The sequence below is a fragment of the Stegostoma tigrinum genome, chromosome 20, assembly GCF_030684315.1.
Source record: "Stegostoma tigrinum isolate sSteTig4 chromosome 20, sSteTig4.hap1, whole genome shotgun sequence".
Lineage (NCBI taxonomy): Eukaryota > Metazoa > Chordata > Chondrichthyes > Orectolobiformes > Stegostomatidae > Stegostoma > Stegostoma tigrinum.
Genome location: NC_081373.1, coordinates 42,989,171 through 43,012,543, shown reverse-complemented (window position 1 = coordinate 43,012,543; position 23,373 = coordinate 42,989,171). Strand labels below are relative to the sequence as shown.

The following is a 23,373-nucleotide window of genomic DNA, read 5'->3' as shown; positions in this document are numbered from 1 at the left end:
ACCTTGAACCCAAAGTGCAACAGAGCCTGCCAAAGGGACATTGAGTGTGGACGAGTCATCCTTGTCTGAGAGGGACCGGCAATGATGATGTTTCACAGATGAAGCCAACTCCATTCTAGGTTCAAAAGCTGCCTAATATTATCCAATATTGGTGGTAGCACCAGCAGCACTTGTGATTTTTTTTTGTTCTGTTTACCTTGTCTCTTTCTGCTTTGTTTTAGGGTTATATAAGCTGTTTACTCTTAGATATAGAGATAACCCCAGTCACGATGCAGAGAGACCACATTAAACGGCTCAATTTGGCGAAGTTTGACTTATCAACTGTGATCTACACAGTGAAACAATTATCAGTGAAACAAGGCATTACAATGCTATGTGGAATGAATATTTTCAAGTACAAGTAACATTTAAAGTATGCATGTTAGCACAAACACCAGAATTAAAAAAGGACACCCATGCATACTACACAGCAAGAAAGGCATGCTATCACCAAGGTAATTCATCAACCTGTACTGATGTCACTGCGTGAACTTCAAATATTACCATCTGGCAAAACTGATAGTAAAGGCTTTAGGACAGTGCTGATTGGTCAGATTAAAGATTTTGTGAGCTCTGAATGTGCAGGTTTCTCTTTCATTCTCACACTGATACATTGACCTCCCCAGTGCTCTTCCCATCACTTGCTTTAAATGAAATCGACAGGTTTTAAAAATGTACTTGCACTATTGTATTACTTTAGTGGGGGACACATTAGAAGTGGTACTAATGGCACTGTAGACACAGAATCAATGCATTGACATTCACTAAGACATTCCTCCTAACATTTTAATCAGCTGAAGCACCATTTGTAGATCTTGTCTGCCTGAAAATAGGGTCACCTTCCTGTCGTTCAACTGTCCTGTTATCTGCATGAACACACAGCCACAGGCTGCAGCCAACCTTTATGTTCCTGTAAAGGTATCTGTATCAATCCCAGAATGTTTAAAGCCAGGGAGAAATCTTAAATTGAGTAATTGTCTGGATTCCTAGTGAGTGAGGTTATACAAATTTCAACAGGATTTTGCTGCACCCTTGTTGTTTACATCTTAGATTTAAAGTCTGCATTTCTCCAAAATCCAAAACCTTAATACTATCTTGGATCAGGATTTTCCCAGCAGCAAAACAATAAAGCATGAGCTCAAATGCAAGATCCAGTAATTCCAGTCTGTTGTCTCCCTCTGTAGGCTAGAGAGAAAATGAAAATTCTACATTCCATTTTTTAAAAAATGCTGAAATTAGGAGTCATATTCTTCACAGAATTGTTGCTCCTGAAGAAAAATTGCTATTTCCTGAAATTATGATTGGTATTGCATTTTTCAAGAGGTATTTGCACCAGAAAAAGACATTTACAGATAACTCTGCTTGTATTACAAGAATTTAAAATATGCAAGGTGACTATTTTTGTATAAAGAATCTGATAAGGGAGAATAGAATATGAATGCAATCTAGGAAAAGACATAAAAACAGACTGTAAAACTATCAGCATGTAAAGAGGAAACATATGGCTAAAATGAATGTGAACCCATTGAAAGCAGGGTCAGGAGAATTTATAATGGGGAAATAACAGAAAAGTTAGACGATCAATTTGTGCCTGTTTGCACTGAGGAAAGCAAGAAATCTCCCCGAACTAGAGGTTCAAAATGGGGAAAATAAAAAGTCACAAGTAATTTGCATTAGTGAGAAGATTATATTGGAGAAATTAATGGGAGCCAAAACGGATAAATCCCAAGGGCCTGATTGTTGTCAGCCTAGAGAAGGGGGTGGATATAGCAATCATCACATGGATGACTACCTTCCAAAATTCTATAGATTCTGGACTGATTCTTGTGGATTAGAAGGTAGTAATTGTCACCACACAATTTAAGAAGGGATTGAGGTGAAAGAAAAGGCAGCAACAGTTAGTCTTACATCAGTCAGAGAGAAAGTGCTAAAATCTATTATGAAGGATAGGATAATAGATGCTTGGATAATAATTATTTGATCAGATATAGTCAGCATGGGTTTGCAAATAGGAAATCAAGTTTCACAAACTCAAGTTTCTTTTAAAAAGACACTACGAGCAATACTGATAAAGTAAAACCAATGAACATAATATACTTAGATGTTTACAAGTCTTTTGATAAAGTCTTCCACTGTAAGTTGGTTCGAAAGATTAAAGTTAAAGCACACAGGAGAGAAGGTAATGTGCTGCCATGGATTACTGATTGGTTAACAGACAGAAAATAGACAGAGTTGGAATAAATGGGTCATTCTTGCATTGGCAGGCAGCAATAATGCGACGGTAGGTACTTGCGCCCCAGCTGTTCCAATATATATATCAATGACTTGGGACTAAATGCAATATTCCCCAAAGTACAGATGACACAAAGCAAGGTGGGAGTGTGTATTGTAAAGAAGATGCAATGCAGCTTCAAGAAGATTTGGATAGGCCTAGTCAACATGCAAGATCATCACAGATGGAATATGATGAAAAGAAATGAAGTCATGCATTTTTATAGAGGAAACAGATGTACAGAGTATTTCTTAAATGGTAAGAGTTTGGAAAAAGTACAAAATGACATAGATGTCCTGGCCGATAACTCACAGAAGGCTAACATGTAGAGGCAGCAAGATATTGGAAAAATGCATTGAATGTTAATTCACATTGCAGGAAGATGCAAGTCCAGATGACGTGATGGTTTACTTCTAATATAAAAGTGTTTGGGTTAAACTGCACATGGAACATGATGTGCGGTTTTTTTCTCCTTTGCTCAGTAGAGATATTATTGCTCAGTGGCAGTGCAGCAAGCTCATCAACCTTGCTCCTAGGATAACAGAATGTCTTACGATTGGGTGAAGAAAACATGTATTCAGTAAAATGGAGAATGGGAGATGAATTCATTGAAATTTACAGAATATTTACAAGGATCTGTGCTGGGACCACTGTTGTTTGTGATATGCATAAATGATTTGGAGTAAGGTATAGGTGGTCTGAATAGCAAGTTTGCAGATGACACGAAGATTGGTGGAGTAGCAGATAGTGAAGGAAACTGTCAGAGATTAGAGCAGAATATAGATAGACTGGAGAGTTGGGCAGATAAATGGCAGATGGAGTTCAATCCGGAAAAGTGCGAGGTGATGCATTTTGGAAGATCTAACTCACAAGCAAACTATGCAGTAAATGGAAAAGTCCTGGGTAAAATTGATGTCCAGAGAGATTTGGGTGTTCAGGTCCATTGTCCCCTGAAGGTGGCAAAGCAGGTTGATAGAGTGGTCAAAAAGCATACGCATGCTTTCCTTCATCAGACAGGGTATTGAGTACATAAGTTGGCAGGTCATGTTGCAGTTGTATAAGACTTTGGTTCGGCCACATTTAGAGTACTGCGTACAGTTCCGGTCACGACATTACCAAAAGGATGTGGACACTTTGGAGATGGTGCAGAGGAGGTTCACCAGGATGTTGCCTGGTATGGAGGGCGCCAGCTAGGAAGAAAGGTTGAGTAGATTAGGATTATTTTCATTAGAAAGACGGAGATTGAGGGGTGACCTGATTGAGGTCTATAAAATCATGAGGGGTATACACAGGGTGGATAGCAAGAAGCTTTTTCCCCCAGAGTGGGGGACTCAGTTACTAGGGGTCCTGAGTTCAAAGTGAGAGGAGGAAAGTTTATGGGAGAAATGCGTGGAAAGTTCTTTACGCAGAGGGTGCTGCGTGCCTGGAACACGTTGCCAGCGGAGGGTGGTAGATGTAGACACAATAGTGTCTTTTAATATGTATCTGGACAGGTACATGGATGGGCAGGGAGCAAATGGACACACACACTTAGAAAATAGATGACAGGTTTAGATAGAGGATGTCGATCAGCGCAGGCTTGGAGGGCCAAAGGGTCTATTCCTATGCTGTAATTTTCTTCGTTTTTTTGTTCTTAGTAGCTACAGGGAAGATGTTTCCCTGTCTTGTTTTGGTGGTGGTGGTTGGGGAGGGAGTCAAGAACCAGAATGACAGAATCAGTATGGCAATGGAGGAGTCTATTCAGTCCATCAGGGCCACACCAGCTCTTCAAATTGGCAACAGGTAATGATGCTCATTTCCTGCTTTACCCCCCTGAACCCTTTGAACATTATTTCTATCCAAATAAGCATTCAATATACTCTCCTGAATCCCTGAACCAGGGGGCACAGTTAAAAATCAAAAGGGGAATGCCACTTAGTTCCACATTGAAAAAATCTTTGGTTAAAAAAAAGGAACATTTTAAAGAACAAAGGGAGAATGTGAAACGCAGAGCCAGAGAGCAGGAGGGAGGGAATTTCAGCACTTAGGAATTAGGGAATTAAGGGAGCAATCATATTCAGGGATGCTCAAAAGAGGAGCACAGATGGGAGGTTAGAGGAGAACACAGACACATGGAAGGAGGCAGCAAGGCTGAGAATCTCTAAACCTAGCTGAACCATGAGCCACTTTAATAGGCTGGTCATAGGAACAACACTTTCAGCTGACAGTGGGTTTTGCCAGTGAAAGGTTTCCCCAGCTGCGAAATCAAACCTGTTTTTCATGCATACTCCTGGCACTGAAAATTATAATCATAATCACATGGATAAAGGCAAAACGAGAGAAAGTGGAGGAGACCCACTGAGCTGGTCACACTGCTGGCTATTTGAATTTAAGTGGAAGGTAGATATGGAAGGCAGATGGAAGTGATTGAACGCAGAAATAGTCAGTGAGAACTTTGTCAAATTTAGGTAAAGAAGCTCAAGATAACTGCAGGGTTATAGATGGTTGGGTAATGGGAATGCATATGTTAAATGACAAATGTTGTAGGAGATAATGTAATACAGGTATCAAAAATCACACGTGGCTGAGGGTCTGAGGAAAAAAAGGATGAACCAACAATTCTTGCCTACCGTGGAGGAAGGCAATTGGAAAGATGGTGTGTTCAGGGTGTTAAGTGGCCATTATTTGACTGCCTAAGGGCCTTATAATTGCAGACTAGTCAGGAAGGTCACCCCAGTACCTTCTCACACAGAATGTAATGAATGAAGCAGCGAGCAGGGGGAGGTGGTAACTCACCTGGGCCAACTCACCTATTCGGTACCTCTCTGGCCACCTCTGGTGAGGGGAAAGATGGACCCACCTTAAGAGTGGAAACAGTCTGGCAGAAATCTCGCTGCCGTGCAGGACAGATACGAAAGAGCCAAACCTCATGGCAAACTAGTCCTGAGGTCTGAACAGCTGTTTTTAAATCAGTGAAGACAGCTCAAAGCATGGGGAGCCAGGCATCCTCTCCTTCCTCACAGAGCCACAAGTCAGCAAGTAAGAAATCCCAAAAACGAAAGCAAACCTCCAGCAATATTTATGCAGACCGTTATGGTATTGCAATGGTGATCTCTGGCTCCATCTAGAGGTTCACTGTCCCCATTCCTTTCAACAAATATTCTATTCCACTTCCATTCATTCTTAACCAAGGTCAACAGTCAGTTTCATGTGAACAATGAGAATTGCTGTAAGCTTACCAAACTGAATACAGGCACGTTCATTTTAAATGAAAGCAAAAACTAGCAGCTTTAAAGAAAAATTGCAAAAATCGAGAACAATTGAGTCTGCATGAAACTTATCCCAATAAGAATCTATTTTTGTTGGAGGATAATAAATCCGATCAATCTTAAAAAGTGCATTTGTTTACTGACCTTTTAAAATTAGGATTTTTGTCAACTTGTCTTAAGAATCCTTCATCTTAAATTACGACAATAAAATTTGGGCTGTTGACAGGGGGAGGGGGTGTGCGGTGGGGTTGAATGGAAGAGGAGTGTAGGGTTGGACATTTGTTGTCCTAAGTGACCCAGTGAACTTGCATCTCCGAGGACTCTACACAGCTGGAGATTGGGTTGCCACTATGGGGTTCACTATGGAGCACACCATGTTCACATATTTGGTTGTATTAAAGCCAAATCAGAATTAGGACTTATATCCAGAAAAAGATCAGACTAAAAATTTTAATCCTCCACCCAGGAATGACCTATCGCACAGTTCATTCTGTGGTCACTGCTGTCCCATTACCACTGCCAGCAACAAAGTAAAGCATGTGTGAAATAATGAGGGGGCATAGCAAAGTTTCAGCAGTGAATAAACTCTGACTCCAGCCACTTGTACCTGGCACAGATCCAGCAACACCTGCTTCTCTAACTACTGCTAATATTGCAATGTCTCTTTCAATCACACCACAAATACCAAGTCATCTCAAGGAGCTACTGTATGATGATATTAAATGGCTCCACAGAGATACCACCTATTTTAACTAGTTGTAACATTTGTCCCTTCCTCAGATAATCTTCAGCTGAAATCCTCGTCAGTGCTTTTATTGCCTCCCGACTTGAACATTGCAATTCTCTCCTGGCTGGTTTCCCTCTTTGTACCCTCAGTAAATCTGACAATATCCAAATCTCTGCTACTCATATGTGAACTTGAACAAACATCAAATCACCCACTCTTCCTGTGTTCACTTCATTTCTTCCAGAGTAGTCAGGAGTCACTTGCTTTTAAAACTGTCATCCTCGTTTTAAAATCACTCTATTGCTATATTCTCCACTATTATTCCAAGATCTCAATGTTCACTGATTTTGTCCTTTTGAACATCCCTGATTTTAACTGGTTCACCATTGGCAGTCAAGTCATTTATACCAAGACCTAAACTGTGAAACCCTGCATCTTGCTACCTCTCCTCCATTAACCTTCACTCTCAAACTCAAACCAAATCTTGGACCAAGCTTTTGGTGGTCTGTCCAAATAATTGGTTCACAATTAAAATGAGATTTAATGCCATTTCCATATATCCTGTGAATGGTTTATTACATTACAATGTCCAGCTTCCCTGGTTGTAGAAAGTAATTTGCAGTGCCAAAAGTACAAAACACAACAGCAATTACTGTACATTAAAGTTTTTTTTCTTAAAACCCTGCTCCAAGATCAGGATCGAACAGTTATTAAAATTTCTCAAACTCGACTCGGACTCCATTTCAAAGCATTACTGAGACAAGAGAAGCATTTTGATTTCAATTTGCACTTCGTTGCCTTTTGTCAATACTTGGCTGGAATTTAATGATATTCCAGTCTACTAAACACTCTCTCTGGTTAATTAGCTGTCACTCAGAGTCACAGGAATTCAAAAATCAATATTTACTTTCAAGCACACAGCCCTCCAACTAAGAACCCATTTTCAAGGATTGACAAGCTACAAGTAAACAAAGCGTTACTTGGTTATACAAAATTTGTGTATTGCTGAGAAAAGATTGCTCTGTTACAACTTCACATCTCACACTCATCAGAACATTTGCAATAAATGCCTAAGTGAAGGGTAAGAAGTGTTTTACACGGTCTAAGATGACATGGCAACTCGCAGTATGCTTGACGGGGACTCAGCTGGCAGATGCTCGGGTATAACAATGACATGGCATGATGCCTGGATGAATGCAATTCCAAAATACAGAAGTCCCAATGTCTTCCAGGACACAAGTCACCCACTTGATTGGCACCTTGCCCACCACCTTAAACATAACTGCCACTGTGTGTACCATCTGCTAGAAGCTTGGAACAACTCACCAATTCATGGCATACAGGGCTCTGGTCACTCATTCATTGAGCAACTTGGCTGGACTTCCCAAAGTAGCTGGGCCACATTCAATCTTGGAGGCCCTTCCACTGAAAGCTAAGGGGGTTTATCACGTCAGAAGCTGGTGAGCTTTGTGGGAGCTGGAGGCAGAATTCTGGGATGTGGAGGGTGTCACAAGAGTGAAGGGGTTAGTCAATATTAAAAAGGTGCGAAGGAGAACTGAAGGGAAAGCAGTAAAGTGAAGGTGGATGTTCATCAACTACAAGTAACCTCCTGGGGGACTGTGAAGTACCAGATCAGGCACGTTTATTCAATATAACTGGAGGGAGTAAAGCAGGCAGATCAAGATTTTGATGAACTTATTGATCAGACTTTAATGGGCATGCAAGGCCTTTTAAATTCTGGCAAAACCCATCTCAACAACAGGAACAGGGCGCGGTACCTTTTTTGTACTTGCTGAGCAGCAAGGAATGGCAGCTTAATAACTTAAAGGGATTACTGCTTGTTAACATACTATTGATGCCACAACTTACCTCATTAATATCCAACTTCCTATCATTATAAACACACTAGGCCTCATGGTGAGAAACATTCAAAAAACTCAATGCAACTGGCACTTAGCCAAAGAAAACACAAGATTCAGTTTCTAATTTATTGACAGCCAATTGTAAGGCATCAATATCTCAGTTTACAGCTTATGAAGATAATTCTGAACACTGAATTTTAAATGAATGAAATGTCACTATTTTTAAAAAAAGGGAGATGCAGATCAGTCCTCTGAAAATTAAATTGCCTTAAACTATACATCATGAGGAGTTTAATGTTAGTAACACCTTTTTTATAACTCACATTAAAAAAAACAGAATCTGGGCTGCGAGATGCATTAATCGTGGCAATGGTGTAGCATTGGCGACAGAGAATTTTCACAAGAGTTTCAGTTTGTTTATTATCCTCAGCTGGAGACGGGACCTACCGTCATGTGTGTGCCAATGTTAGATGACAGACAGCACTGTGACCATAATGAACTTCTTATCATGGGACCTTTAACGTGATCAGGTTTGGGTTTGTGCTGGAGGATTGTTAACATGTTGGCAGTTGAGGTAACGGCAGGAGAAGGGAGGCTGGGCTCCCTTCTGCATCGAATGTGTGAACCAACACATTGGGCAGGGATTCTCAGCCCGTTGCACTAGGCCAAAAGGTACACATGCAGCAATGTTTCAAAGAGCATTTCAGATGCATGTTGAGCTGCTTAATAAAGAATTATCAATTTGTTGTTAATGTGCTCGTAGGATCAGTAATAATGGGAAATTAATGCAACGCCTCAAGAATTCTGTGTATAAAGGCATGACACCAGGAATATTACTAACTACATTATATTACTGGACATAATATCTCATATCTCCAAAAGCAACTCTGGTTAGTTGTTTACATCTGAGGACGGGTCATTGGACCCGAAATGTTAACTGATTTCTCTCCATAGATGCTGCCAGACCTGCTGAGCTTTTCCAGCAATTTCTGTTTTTGGAGGTGTTTAAGCCGTTAATTTAGTTTTTGCAACAGAGCACATACGTTCATAAACTAATTATTTACTTTTAACTATCTTGACTTCAAATATCACATAAATCTGAAACAGGCTGGTATTGAAAGATTAACTGGGGACGCTTTGGTTTTTGAGCAGCAAAGCAGCATTTATCCCCCACTGGGCCAGATAACGGAAGAAGACGAGCCAATGATTCACAAAAGCAAAATGCTGCTGGAAAAAATGTCAGAAATAAAACATAAAATGCTGAAACTACTTGGAAGTTTAGGAGGTGAAAGAAACAGAGCTAAAGGAGCAGTTACTGTTGGCTACAGGCTTCTTCCCTGCCAGCTGGATTACCAGCTTGGGAAAGGCAGGCTGAGTTAAATGCCAATTAGGCTTAAGTGGGCAACATGGCACAGGGCTCATGCAGTTGGGCAGGACAATGGTCATCTCCGACCCAGTATTGCAGACTGGTACGTTCCAAGCTCCAGGACTCCATGCTGAGGAGTGCACGAAAGCTTGGGGCAGCTGTTCACCAAGGTGCAGTTAGGAAAGACCACTGTCGGAGGGCTTCCTGCTGAAGTTAAATGGGGGTCTGTTCAATTATTAGACCCTCACGGTGCCTCAAATGCACGTAAATACAGTGTTTTTTTTATATATGAATAAAGTAAATTTTGAAACAAAAGAAAACTCAGTTGGCCACAGCTCCCGCCCCCTTCCTGATACTGGGTCCCTCGATCGGGCACTTCTTGCCCTGCGTCACCTTCAGTCTCTAAAAGTGCACCAGCAATTCTGACCACGTTTGCTTTTCAGTTTGCTCCCTTTTTGAATCCCCTGCCCTCCATCATTGGGTGAATACCAGAAGTGGTGGCTATTAGATGCAGCTTTAACAACATGCAGGGAAGCTCCTGCCTTCGGACTTCAATCAGGGCAGACTACCCTCAGGACAACTTCAGGGCAAATGACCTTTCATTGTCAAGAGGCATTGAATCATCCGAAAGAGCATTAAGAAAATAGAGAGCGCTTTAGGACACAGAACTGAAGGAAAAGGGGTAGTCACACAACGGAGAAAGTCACCCTAACTTTGCAGAGTAGGGGAGCGTAAGAGGGAGATGGACACTAAAGGGTTAGTGACCACACGTCTCGGGGAATGTTCAGTCAGCACAGAAGGCACTAGGTGAGGTTATTAAATAAAGTAACATGCAGGAGCTGGCAATTTCTCAAATCAGGGCTGTAACTTAGTGATTTTCTGACTGACAATCTTCGTGAGGAACTACTGAGGGCAACACTTCGATTAAGATTTACGCCTTGACATGACTGGTCTATATAACCTTACACAAGAGAATGTAGTACACTGGAGTCCAAAATGTCTCAATATTAACTGACAATGATGGACTAGTGAGGCATCTGCTCTTCTCTTCGCTTTAACACACTAAATTGAGCTGAGTCAATCCTCAGTCATCCAACTCAATGTTGTTTACTGGAATATTGAGTGTTACTTTCACAAAAGATGTGCATTGCTGAATTCCACACTTCTTTGTTCCTTAACCTATTCCTTTATTTTTCTGCTTTGCACCTAAGATTTAGTACCTAGGTACCTTGGTACCCAAGAGGTGCCAGGAATGGTGACTTTGTAAATGTTTCACTATACTCCTGTGTCCTTGTACATGAGTACCTGTGACAATAAAACCTAATTCTAATTAAATAGCCTGTAAAGTTTCACTGTTCCTGATTGCAATGTGGAAAATCTTTCCTGGGTGATAACAAAGGACTTTTTTTTCTACAATAGTAGCCACTGTAATTCACATTCTGACATCACTGTAAATTTCAGAGTGCAATACCAACATGAAAATTGGATTCTGGTAATGTTGAATTTCATTGATAGCTACATCGAACTCTATTGTTCTCAAAGCTGATGATGTGCTGGAATGATATTTTCAAAATTGTACCTCGGCGCACATATGTCTTTAAAATAACTCATTCCATACAAGCCCAATTTAGTGTCAGGTTCACCATCCCTGTTACTAAAGCAGAAAATCAGTTGTCAGGCAGAAATATGTGAATATTCCCAGATTCAGAATTACACCTATAGTGAAGCCATTGTTAGTCTTTGAATAAAGTTACTGAACATTAACTGGTTTATTCCCTTGGGAAAAATTATACTATCATTAATTCTTTGAATCCGAAATATAATTCTGACAGCTATAAACTAAGTTTGGGTTACACCACATAACGGTGCTCTTTACATTGATTTTTTTTGGAAAAGTCTTGCATTACATTACAGATTATTCATCCACTGCAAACTGCTTCTGACACTAAGGATGAAGAACAGACGAATCACTGTTGTGCAAGACCACAGAATGACTAATTTAATTGTAAAGACAGGCTCATAGAAAGTGACCGAGTTAATTAATTTCATCCATTGCCGAGTGCAAACATATCATGGAGGAAAGGGAGTATCATAGCCAGGTTCTGATTATTTTATTTGCTAACAATAAATTTGAAGGGTGTGTTAAGCCAATCAATAACAAGGTCATGCCAGTGACAATTAATAAATTCTAAACGAGGACCAGAGTGCCTCGGAGGATTAAAGACATACAAGTACGATGCGCAAGTCAAAGGGAGTGCTTCATCTGTGCGGAACATTTCAGAATTTGGTTCTATTAGCAACTCGCATTTCAATGTTTTTATAGCTACAATAACAATGCAAGGTTGTCTGCCTGTCTCTGTCAAACACCCACCCAGTATCTTGTATCCAGCAGAGAACCATTATGTATTAACTGGAAGGTGTTATTCTGAATGAAAAACGGGGGGGGGGGGGGGGGGGAGAGAAGGTGCTATAAATATGTTGGAGGCAGGAAAAGGCATAAAATGAGCCAAGGTTCCTGCCACCTCATAACTGATCTAGTAGCATCTGATAATTGTGGATGGTGGGAGAGGTCAGGACTAGATTTAGTTAAAATAGTTTCAGTTTCCAAAATGGAATGGCTGAACAATAATCAGGAGCCAGTCACTCAATTCAGAAAGTAACCATTTTTCCTCAAATACTGTAAAATTGCTGCAATGATTATACTATGATGTAAATCATCTTCAAGAAAGGAGTAGAAATGTACAGGATAAAAATGTTGCTTCCTGCTCAGATTTATTGCCTAATGTCCGTGAAATAGTAAATATTTTTAAGCTTCTCCACATTTTATCAATTCCACTTGATACCATTCCAAAATTGGTCTTCAAACATTCAGATAGTTAGCATTTCAATTTCAAATTCCTCTTCAGAATTCATGCTTTTAAAATGGTCTGTTGAAAATGACTATTTAATGGCAACTATTTTTGCATTCCAGTTATTAGTGTGCTTTTCATTGCACTAACAAAACTGTGCAGGGCCATGTAATAACTCAGCTTGGCAAAGTTACAGATGCTCACTTTTTTCTCACATACATCATCTACTCCTGATTCTTCAACTTTTATAGAAGATAGTGTTCCTTGCTGAAAGTATGTTACTTGGGGCATCAACATGTCTCTGATACATGTTGTCACATCTTTCAATGAACTTACTATAGCTATTACCGAGCGGTGATGGGCAGCTGCATTCAGGCTGATTTTTCAATGATGCCTGGACCCATTTCTGTCTCATTTAGAATTGGTAAATTCAGCGCTGACTGAGAGAACAGAAATTGAGGGGAACGTCTCGCCAGTGTAGCTCAGTGATGTGTCAGCCATTAGTCCCTCGTTAACTAGAATCTGCAATCAACTTTCCCGATCTTGCTGCTGATTTTTGTTTGACAATGAATTCTGGTGATAACAAGGGGGAATGCAGACATGTGGAGGATGCCAATGATGTGAATATAACTGTGTCTATTCATAGAACGTTTTCACAGGTTCATAACTTCAACTGGTTGTGTCACTGGCTTCTCAGTTTGTTAAAAATGTTAGAATTAATGAAAAGTCTTTAAACTCCTGAGAGTGCAATAAAGGGCATTTAATTATATAGCAACAGTAACTCAACATAATTTTTCCAGTTGCATACAAACACCACATCAGAGCTCAAAAGGGAGAGCCCCCCCCCCATCCAGTATAGCATCTCCTTGACATGCCATTTCCAAAAACCACTACAACGTGACAGCATTTGCTGGATGAATATAGAATTTGTAATGTGTTACTTTGTACAGTACATCTGTATCGTGTTCACACATTTGGCATCAAACACAGAATTATGGACCATGTAGAGGAATATTACTATGAATGGGCCATTTATATGGACAGAATGTTAATGAAAGCCAGATCCTAACTGATTTCAAACCAGCAGCTGGAAGAGTGCACATTACTTGATTTATGTTTGAATTATTCAATTCAGCTCTATTTTCTGAGCATAGATTTCTCCAAGGCAGCTGTTAATGTTCCAGAATCTAACTGCCCAGGTTTCCGGAGTTTAACTGTGAGAGATTTGACAGTGCTTGTAGTTTTTCCAACAACACAGACCACAGAATTTGGGGAATATTCTAAAACCTTGGTCAAAAACATGCATATTTTATATTATGGCTGATACATTGACGGAGAACAGTTAAATAAATTTGCCAATAACTAACTAAAAGTTCTCAAAATACAGCGACTGCTTCACCCGAAATCAATTCCTGCTTCAACTTTAATTGAACATTTAAAATAAATTGGCAATACGTGGAACACAAAGCAACCTGACGAGGAGAAGGTCTGTTCGCACTATGATAACCGGTCTGTAAACAGGCAATTAGCTTTGTTTAAAAAAAAGGGCATCCACACTCCCACCCACCTACCACGCCAACCTTCAAACATTGGTCAATTTACAAATAAAGAGGGGCCCAGATTTATTGGTCGCATGTATGACCGAGAAAAGTGCTGGGATTTGTTTTATTACATCCTAGCCCAAGAAACAAATATGTTATGTCAAATGTATTAAGGCGGAAAGAAGATTTAGTTTACATGTCTTTGCTTTATTTGAATAGCTATTGCCTTTACTTTATGCTAATTATATGTATCCTTTGCAAACAATAAAACAGTCTTTCAGACAAAGCTCAGCTCACACTTTCCTTAAGCCCTTTTCAGCTACGACTATGCTTCATAAGCAAACATTTCAACTTGAAGATATCTGTTTATCCGCATAACAGCTGCTGCTTGCTAATTAAATGTCACTATCCACTAGGAGTGCTTTGATTTAAATTGGCATAAAACCTCATAATTCAATTAAAAGGATGTAAGAGAACATTTTAACCAAGAAAAAGCTGCCTACCTGTTAATCAATCATATTTACTGACATCTTCTCCCTGCATAGGCCCTTGGGTTGAGGAGTGTGTGCAGTCTCAGTAACCAGGGCAGCATATGGCTTATATAAATATTAACACTGCAGGTGTACACCCTGGGATGGGTGACGTATGATCAGGAACAATACATACTCCGTTAGATAGTGACACAGCACGCACATACAAAATAATACAAACTGCAGTCCAACCATTCAGACAAAATTCACGCATTTAGCATTAGAGTGAGAAAAAAACTTTAAAATATGGTATTAAGTTCCACCACAGTTATTAATATGGCACAGTGTTGCAAGTGGATCATACTTTTATTAGAGGCCTAGTGTTGTTAATGTCCGGGATGGAGAGAAAATGAACAAAATATTATCTCGAGGATGCATGACACTTCTGGAATGATCACAATAGGGATGCAATGAAGAAGGGTAAAGCAACGCCGAGATCAAAGAAAGTGAAACAACGCTCTTAGAAAGATGCCAAAAACATGATATTAAAGTATAAGCAATGTGCGGTATTGGAAAAAAACTCTTCAGCAGTAGCAAAAAAAACTCTAACAGATATGTTTGCAATTGAAAAGTAAAAGTTGCCTTAATCCTACTGGACCACAGGGCTGCTGCCTAGTGAGAGAGAAAACAAGTGGTGGTTCAAACAGGAAGATCACCAGGGGAAAGAGCGCAAGGAGGAGGGTGCTTCATTAGTGACCTCAGCCGATGCAAACATTAAACCCATGCTGTTGATATTACTCTGCACTGCAAAACCAGCAATTCACCCAACGGAGCCAACATTAACTTGCTTTCTCTTCACGGATGCTGCCTGACCCACTGCGATCTCCAGCATCAGAGTTAATGGGGACTGCCAATGCTGGAGAATCCAAGATAACAAAGTGTGAGGCTGGATGAACACAGCAGGCCAAGCAGCATCTCAGGAGCACAAAAGCTGACGTTTCGGGCCTAGACCCTTCATCAGAGAGGGGGATGGGGTGAGGGTTCTGAAATAAATAGGGAGAGAGGGGGAGGCGAACCAAAGATTTTTTTTTCTCTCCACCTTCGGTCCGGCTCCCCCTCTCTCCCTATTTATTCCAGAACCCTCACCCCATCCCCCTCTCTGATGAAGGGTCTAGGCCCGAAACGTCAGCTTTTGTGCTCCTGAGAAGCTGCTTGGCCTGCTGTGTTCATCCAGCTCCACTCTTTGTAATCTTGGATTCTCCAGCATTTTGTGTTTCTACCCAGCCAACTGAGCTTCTTGACGCCCATAACTCTGCTGTCCTCAGGGACTGATTTTTTAAAAAAATCAGCAGATTACTGTGCTATTTTGATTTCAGTGTAGGAGGGTGGAGGGAGCACGGGCAGAGAAAGGGAAACAAAGAAGAGAAAGGAACATTCAGTTGGACAAAAAGCAAAGTAGAGAGTGGGAGACAAGCAACACTAGAGTGAGGGGGAGAGAAAGAGGGAAATTGTTAGATGTTATTGAAAGCTAACATTTTTCTTGCTGCCTGATTTATTTTTCTGGCAACAGAGCCACAAGGTTCAGATTTTACTAATTAAATCTCCCTGAAAAGTCAATGATTTACTGGGATCGGAAAAGGGTTTATTTGGTTTACATTACACAATTTGAACTTTCCTAATTGTTGGTTGACATTCCTGACTGGTACATTAGATGCTGAAGCGCAGAAGCTGGAGAATTGTGAGCATTTGAGTTGCGTTAAATAAAGAATCACTGTTTTTCCTTGTTTAAAACGCTAATTTAGAAAACAGTTTTGAAAAGTCTTCCATCAAACACCATTGATTGGAAGTCCGGAAACAAGAAGGTTTTACATTTGCGTTTATAAAAAGGGGCAAGAAAGTGTTTCTTTCATATGGCTTCTCAGCTTCAGGAGTTTTGAATGATTGATTAAAGTCTCAATAGAAAAACATCTGAAGAAATGCCAATTATTAAAACACATTCACCATTTGTAATCAGTAACTTATCCATTCTTGAAGACATCCAGTTAATGCCACTGAATAAAATTAAGCAGAAAATCGGCTATGTTCCATAAGAAGAGGCAAATCTACTCCATTAGGTTAGCACCCAAATACTAACAGTGAAAATTCTACTCTGGATCACCATCTTAACCAAACAAATCTGAAAAAGTTGAGTGAGCAGGCAATAACACCACATTTTTCAGAAATAACAGTAAATGTTCCTTCTAAATTATACGCTTGCGCAGATTAAACACTTGTGAGGATGTGCATCTGAGAGGATAGATAGTATCAGGCCATTCACAAAATGTTCCTTTTAAAATAATGCACATACATGGCTACACAGCAACATTTAAAGATGCTGCACATCAGAAAGAATAGACCACACGTAGCAGTGGCCTAAATATCCTCCTTCAGCACTGTAACAATTCAGTAATTCTGTGAAAACACTGATAGAGAGGACATTAACCCGTACTCCCTGTTAGTAACATGAAATTGACAAGTTTCAGTAACCAGACTTATACAGTAAATGCATATGTTACCAATTTGTTTATCAAGATGCCCTGCTCCTGCATTGGTTGCGTTACAATGATACCTCATTGATCAACCTTTAAGTGTGTGGTTTGGCATGAGAATCCACGCTAGGCTCACAACGGAAAGTTAAGAGTTTGGCCATTCCAATCTATATATACATGTAGAAAGTTTAAAAATAAAAAGTTATTCTCCATGTTTCTGATTTGTTTCCAATCACTTTAATCTGTGCCCTCCAGTTATCAACCTTCAGCAATTGAAGCAGGGATAGTAGGAACTGCAGATGCTGGAGAATCTGAGATAACAAGGTATACAGCTAGATGCTCGCAGCAGGCCAAGCAGCATCAGAGGAGCAGGAAGGCTGACGTTTCGGGCCTAGACCCTTCTTCAGAAAATCTTCTGAAGAAAACTTCCTGAAGAAGGGTCTAGGCCCGAAACATCAGCCTTCCTGCTCCTCTGATGTTGCATGGCCTGCTGTGAGCATCCAGCTCTATACACGATTGAAGCAGGTCCTCTTTATTCATTCTGTAAAATCTTCATTATTTTAAACTCCTCTCAATCTTTTGTGGTCCAATCCAAACTTCTCTTGTCTAACCTCCTAAATCATCCTTGGAATCACTTTAGTAAATCTCTTCCATGCTCTCTCTGAAACCAGATATCCCACCCTCAAGTGTTAAGCCCAGAGCAGACAGATAATACATATCTGGTGCCAAACTACAGTTGGTTATTTTTTAAAGAAGGGTTTGGCATAATGCCGTGGCTATTGTATTCCACAGCTAGAATTTTCTCACCCTGAAGGTTCTGCTATCTTGAAATTAGCAGATCGGAAGTCCAATGAACTCCATCAGCCTTGACCACAGCATATGTATCTGCCTCCAATTCCCAGGCCAGGCAGAAGGCAAGTAGGTGATGCACTGGATAAATCAAAAGGAAGGATTTCTCATGAAAGGAACTGGGCTGGAATGAGACAACTGTACTTTGAGACCACAGGAACCAAAGGATTGGAAAGGAGACCCTTGGGAAGACTACCTCCTGGAGATCTCCCTCATTCCTGCTGCAGGCTGAGAGAGGGTTGTGGCAATGCGAGCTCTACCACAAACAGGAGAGAAAAGGACAAATTCTCGAACCAGGGCAACTGGGTGAAAAAAAGTGAAGAAATCTGGAGGCAGTGGACCAAGAGGATCTTGGAAGGACATTAGGAGGACACGATAGTTAAGTAGCGTAACACTTTCATGTCCAAAAGCCCCACACCTTGACTTGCCCAACATTCTTCTGCATAGTATTCCTCAGAACACATTGTGTGGCTGCACTCATTTCTGACTCCAGACAGCTGGGATATATCGTTGTTCTACTGGTCTTTCACAGCTACCCGTCACTAATGTTGTCATTGCTACTATCCATACAAGCTAGTCCTCACACTGTCACACTTTTTTAGACCATTAGCATTGTACGTCCACCTGGCCTATTGGGAAGGAGGTCTTCTTTAAAGATACTGCAGACATCGGGAACAACCCAATACGAGAGCCTGAGCTCTGAGAAACTGGCTCCAGGGCTTAGTGAATGAGCTGATCCTCGGTTTGTTGACCCTGGGTTGATGGCATTTAGTTTGCTTAGAACTGGGGCTCAGTGATCAGGCCCTGTACTCTGTGAAATGGCCTATGACTGAGGAGTGTACAGCTGGCATTATTGTTGGCATTGCTCTTGCTGTTCCTGGTTATCTTGAAATTCAAAGGCTGGCAGCAGGAACGTGTAGCTGAAGGTGAGTAAAGCGAAGGGTAAAGTGACACCCAGGAGGGTGGTATTCATCTGTACAACAGGGAAAGCATTCTGCAAGAGAAAAAGTGCTTTGAATAGCAATCTTTCAGCTAGCCATGGCTGCAGCTTTTCAATCTCACTGACTGAAGCCTTCCCTTCCTGCTGAGTGCTGGATCCACTGTCTGTTAAGAGCAGAATCCTTATTGACAACAGAACCTACTTGCTTACTATAACATTTAAATGTCTTATCCAACTGCAGCATAGCGGCTCACTATTTCCCTTCAAACTAAACCAGCTGGAACGCACAAGAGAGAAAATAACATTGGGCTCCTCATTCAACATTGCATTTAAAACGTTCAACATGTTACACGCACAGCTAAACCCATCTTCCACGGCCTTAGAAAAAAGTCTCCTCCGTCCACCTCGTATCTCTAATTAGAAAGTCCACAATCCCAAATACTTAATGAATACTTTTGTGACTTCATTCTGCCAATTTAAAAATTTACACGTTAATTTCCATGTTTTTTTCTTCCTGCATCTTCACATTTATACGGCTGGACATGTATTATTTCTCATTTTTCCTCCCAAAATAAACCGTGTCATGCTTTTCACCAGTAAAATTCATGTGTCATTCGCTCGCCCATTTTACAAACATGTCTATTTCCTTTCAAAATCGGATACATTCCTCCACAGTTTTTACTTCATATCCAGGTTTTGGGCCTTATGCAAGGTGTTAAATACTGTACTGCACCTCGCCATCAACGCACATCAAAAACAGCAGTAGCCCAACACCGAACCATTATGAACTTCATTGTACACATTCCCCAAAAGTCTAAAGCAGCCATTAACCACAATCGAGTTTGTTGTTCACTCAGTTTTCTTTCATATAAACCAATCCTCCTGCTGCCTCTTATCTCATGGATAATTTTTCTAATCAGCCTAATCTTGGTACTTTATCACACTCAGTGGAGGGAGAAAGACAGTGGTTGAACACAATGAAACTGCAGTACCCGATCAGCATATCTTGCTAGTCTTAAATTTATTTCCAGATTGGTCACTATTGAATAATGGTGTTTTCTTTCCATAAAAATATAGTCCTTCCCTCTTAAAAAGTTTACTAATTGCCTCTATCCACACTCAGTTTTGTGAATAATTGATTCTAAACCTCAAAAGTTGAGAATTCAAAATCAATCCAAAATAAAGTGGAATGCCAGATGAACATTCCAATGGTTAAAATGGTATCTTAAAAAAAAATCAACAGAAACGAGAGAGTGTTTCGATTTTCTTCAGGCTATTTAACCTCACTCTATTCAGAGAAGCGCAAGATGGTTCTGTTTTTGTTTATGGGATATGATATGTTGTCTTATAAAGCGTATTAGCATAGGATTTGCAATAGGATAATGCACGAACTTTGCTTGAGAGCTCAATGCTTGTACAATGATTTCTTCAACATTCACAAATCAACAGTTCTATTTTTGCCTGGAAGCTGTAAGCAAGGGGAGTTGCTGGTGGTGGTGGTGTTGTTGTTGTAGTGTCACTGGTGCAGATAAGTATCATCTACAGGCCCAGTAAAAATTCCACAATGGCAGTCAAGTTCAGTTAATGACATCAGGAATTGGTAACACGTTTTGTAATAGCGGGCACCAAATGCTGATCGATTGCTGTGCTGGTTCAAAATGATCACTAAACATTACTCCAGATCTACAGGAATGGTTGACTTTTAATTGTCTCTGAAGTGGCCTAGAAAACTACTCCAAGCTACTTAAGGTGGCACAGTGGCTAGCACTGCTGCCTCACAGAGCTAAAGACCTGGGTTTGATCCCACCGTCCGGTAACTAGCTGTGTGGAGTTTGCATATTCTCCCCGCTTCTGTGTGGGTTGTCTACGTGGATTGGCCATGCTAAATTACCCACGGAGCTCAGGGTGTGTAGGTTAGGTGCATCAACCATGGGAAATGCGGGGTTACATAGACAGAGTAGGGTGATGGGTCTAGGTGAGACGCCAGAGTGAAATACTTAGATCACTGGAAAGCATAGATAGCTTAATCGCATGATTAAGGAAAATGCTGGTTTCATTTCATACGACTTTCAAAACATTTCCTTTCAAAAAGTGGGTTGAGATTAATTGTTAAAATAAAAGTTAAAATAATCCTCACAGACCAGGCAGTTACCGTCTCAACAGGGAGAAGAGAGATGTGGGGTTGGGAGCAGGTAGAGGCTGGTGGCCGTTTAACCTGATGGTCACACCTCAGGTGAGGGGGTTGGTCGAGGAGGAGAGTCCTTCATGGTGACCTCAGTCAGTCAGTCAGTCAATGAAGGAAGTACACACACAGTTACCATCGTTTTCCATCGCAAACCAGCTGTCCGGTCAACTGTAGCCAACTCCTTGGAATTGTACAAAATCTCACTTTAGTAACCCTTGCTGCCATCAGAAAGTCTTCACAATGTCTTGGTGTACACTATCTGTAAAGCTACTAAGCAAATCTAATGTGAAAATAGCAGTTCTGTATGAATACAGTTACTAGTTTACAATGCAAGAACAAATCATAAAGAACAAATCTTACTCCCACAAATTAATTTCATAGAACATAGAACAGTACAGCACAGAACAGAACAGGCCCTTCAGCCCACAATGTTGTGCCAACCATTGATCCTCATGTATGCACCCTCAAATTTCTGTGACCATATGCATGTCCAGCAGTCTCTTAAATGACCCCAATGACCTTGCTTCCACAACTGTTGCTGGCAACGCATTCCATGCTCTCACAACTCTCTGTGTAAAGAACCCGCCTCTGACATCCCCTCTATACTTTCCTCCAACCAGCTTAAAACTATGACCCCTCGTGTTAGCCATTTCTGCCCTGGGAAATAATCTCTGGCTATCAACTCTATCTATGCCTCTCATTATCTTGTATACCTCATTTAGGTCCCCTCTCCTCCTCCTTTTCTCCAATGAAAAAAGTCCGAGCTCAGTCAACCTCTCTTCATAAGATAAGCCCTCCAGTCCAGGCAGCATCCTGGTAAACCTCCTCTGAACCCTCTCCAAAGCATCCACATCTTTCCTATAATAGGGCGACCAGAACTGGACGCAGTGTTCCAAGTGCGGTCTAACCAAAGTTTTATAGAGCTGCAACAAGATCTCGCGACTCTTAAACTCAATCCCCCTGTTAATGAAAGCCAAAACACCATATGCTTTCTTAACAACCCTGTCCTCTTGGGTGGCTATTTTAAGGGATCTATGTATCTGCACACCAAGATCCCTCTGTTCCTCCACACTGCCAAGAATCCTATCCTTAATCCTGTATCAGCTTTCAAATTCGACCTTCCAAAATGCATCACCTCACATTTATCCAGGCTGAACTCCATCTGCCACCTCTCAGCCCATCTCTGCATCCTGTCAATGTCCCGCTGCAGCCTACAACAGCCCTCTATACTGTCAACGACACCTCCAACCTTTGTGTCGTCTGCAAACTTGCTGACCCATCCTTCAATCCCCTCATCCAAGTCATTAATAAAAATTACAAACAGTAGAGGCCCAAGGACAGAGCCCTGTGGAACATCACTCACCACTGACTTCCAGGCAGAATATTTTCCTTCTACTACCACTCGCTGTCTTCTGTTGGCCAGCCAATTCTGTATCCAGACAGCTAAGTTCCCCTGTATCCCATTCCTCCTGACCTTCTTAATGAGCCTACCATGGGGAACCTTATCAAATGCCTCACTGAAGTCCATATACACCACATCCACAGCTCGACCCTCATCAACTTTTCTAGTCACATCCTCAAAGAACTCGATAAGGTTTGTGAGGCATGACCTGCCCCTCACAAAGCTGTGTTGACTGCATTTGATCAAGCCATGCTCTTCCAGATGGTCATAAATCCTATCCCTCAGAATCCTTTCTAAAACCTTGCAGATGACAGATGTGAGACTTACTGGTCTGTAATTGCCGGGGATTTCCCTATTTCCTTTGAAGAGAGGAATTACATTTGCCTCTCTCCAGTCCTCAGGTACGACTCCAGTGGAGAGCAAGGATGCAAAGATCCTCGCAAGTGGCGAAGCAATTGCATTTCTCGCTTCCCAAAGCAGCCGAGGACAAATCTGGTCCAGGCCTGGCGACTTGTCAATCTTAATGTTTGACAAAATTTTCAGCACATCAGCTTCCTCTATCTCTATCCATTCCAGCATGCACACCTGCTCGTCAAAGGTTTCATTCACTACAAAGTTCATTTCTTTCGTAGAGACAGAAGCAAAAAACTCATTTAGGGCTTCCCCTACCTCCTCAGACTCCACACACAAGTTTCCTATGCTATCCCTGATCGGTCCTACTCTTTCTTTGACCATTCTCTTATTCCACACGTAAGTGTAAACTGCCTTTGTGTTTTCCTTAATTCGTGCTGCCAAGCCTTTCTCGTGCCCCCTCCTGGCTCTCCTCAGACCATTTTTGAGCTCCTTCCTTGCCGGCGTGTAATCCTCTCTAGCTGAGCTTGACCCTAGCCTCCTCTACCTTATGTAAGCTACCTTCTTCCTTTTCACAAGAAGCTCCACCGCTCTCGTCATCCAAGGTTCCTTTATCTTACCCCTTCTCAGAGGGACATATTTACTCATCACTCGCAACAACTGTTCATTAAACAGTCTCCACATGTCTATAGTGCCCTTACCATGGAACAAGGCTGGGCTGGTTTTGAGATGCAGTGGGAGGGG

The 23,373-nt window shown here is 41.1% G+C and overlaps 1 protein-coding gene across 4 annotated transcripts in view; it reads right to left on the bottom strand.

Annotated features, from left to right (window-relative positions):
• The window catches only part of plce1 (phospholipase C, epsilon 1), a 363,575-nt gene that overhangs the window by 248,251 nt on the left and 91,951 nt on the right, over positions 1-23,373 (bottom strand). Inside the window, exon 1 of one of the 4 annotated variants that reach the window (XM_048551438.2) lies at positions 14,408-14,488. The exons of 2 other annotated variants lie outside the window; for them this stretch is intronic. The gene's annotated coding sequence lies outside the window, so the exon portion shown is untranslated. Of the gene's footprint in view, positions 1-14,407; positions 14,489-23,373 lie in introns of those variants that run through there. One more of the 4 variants, XM_048551436.2, reaches the window with a different exon arrangement.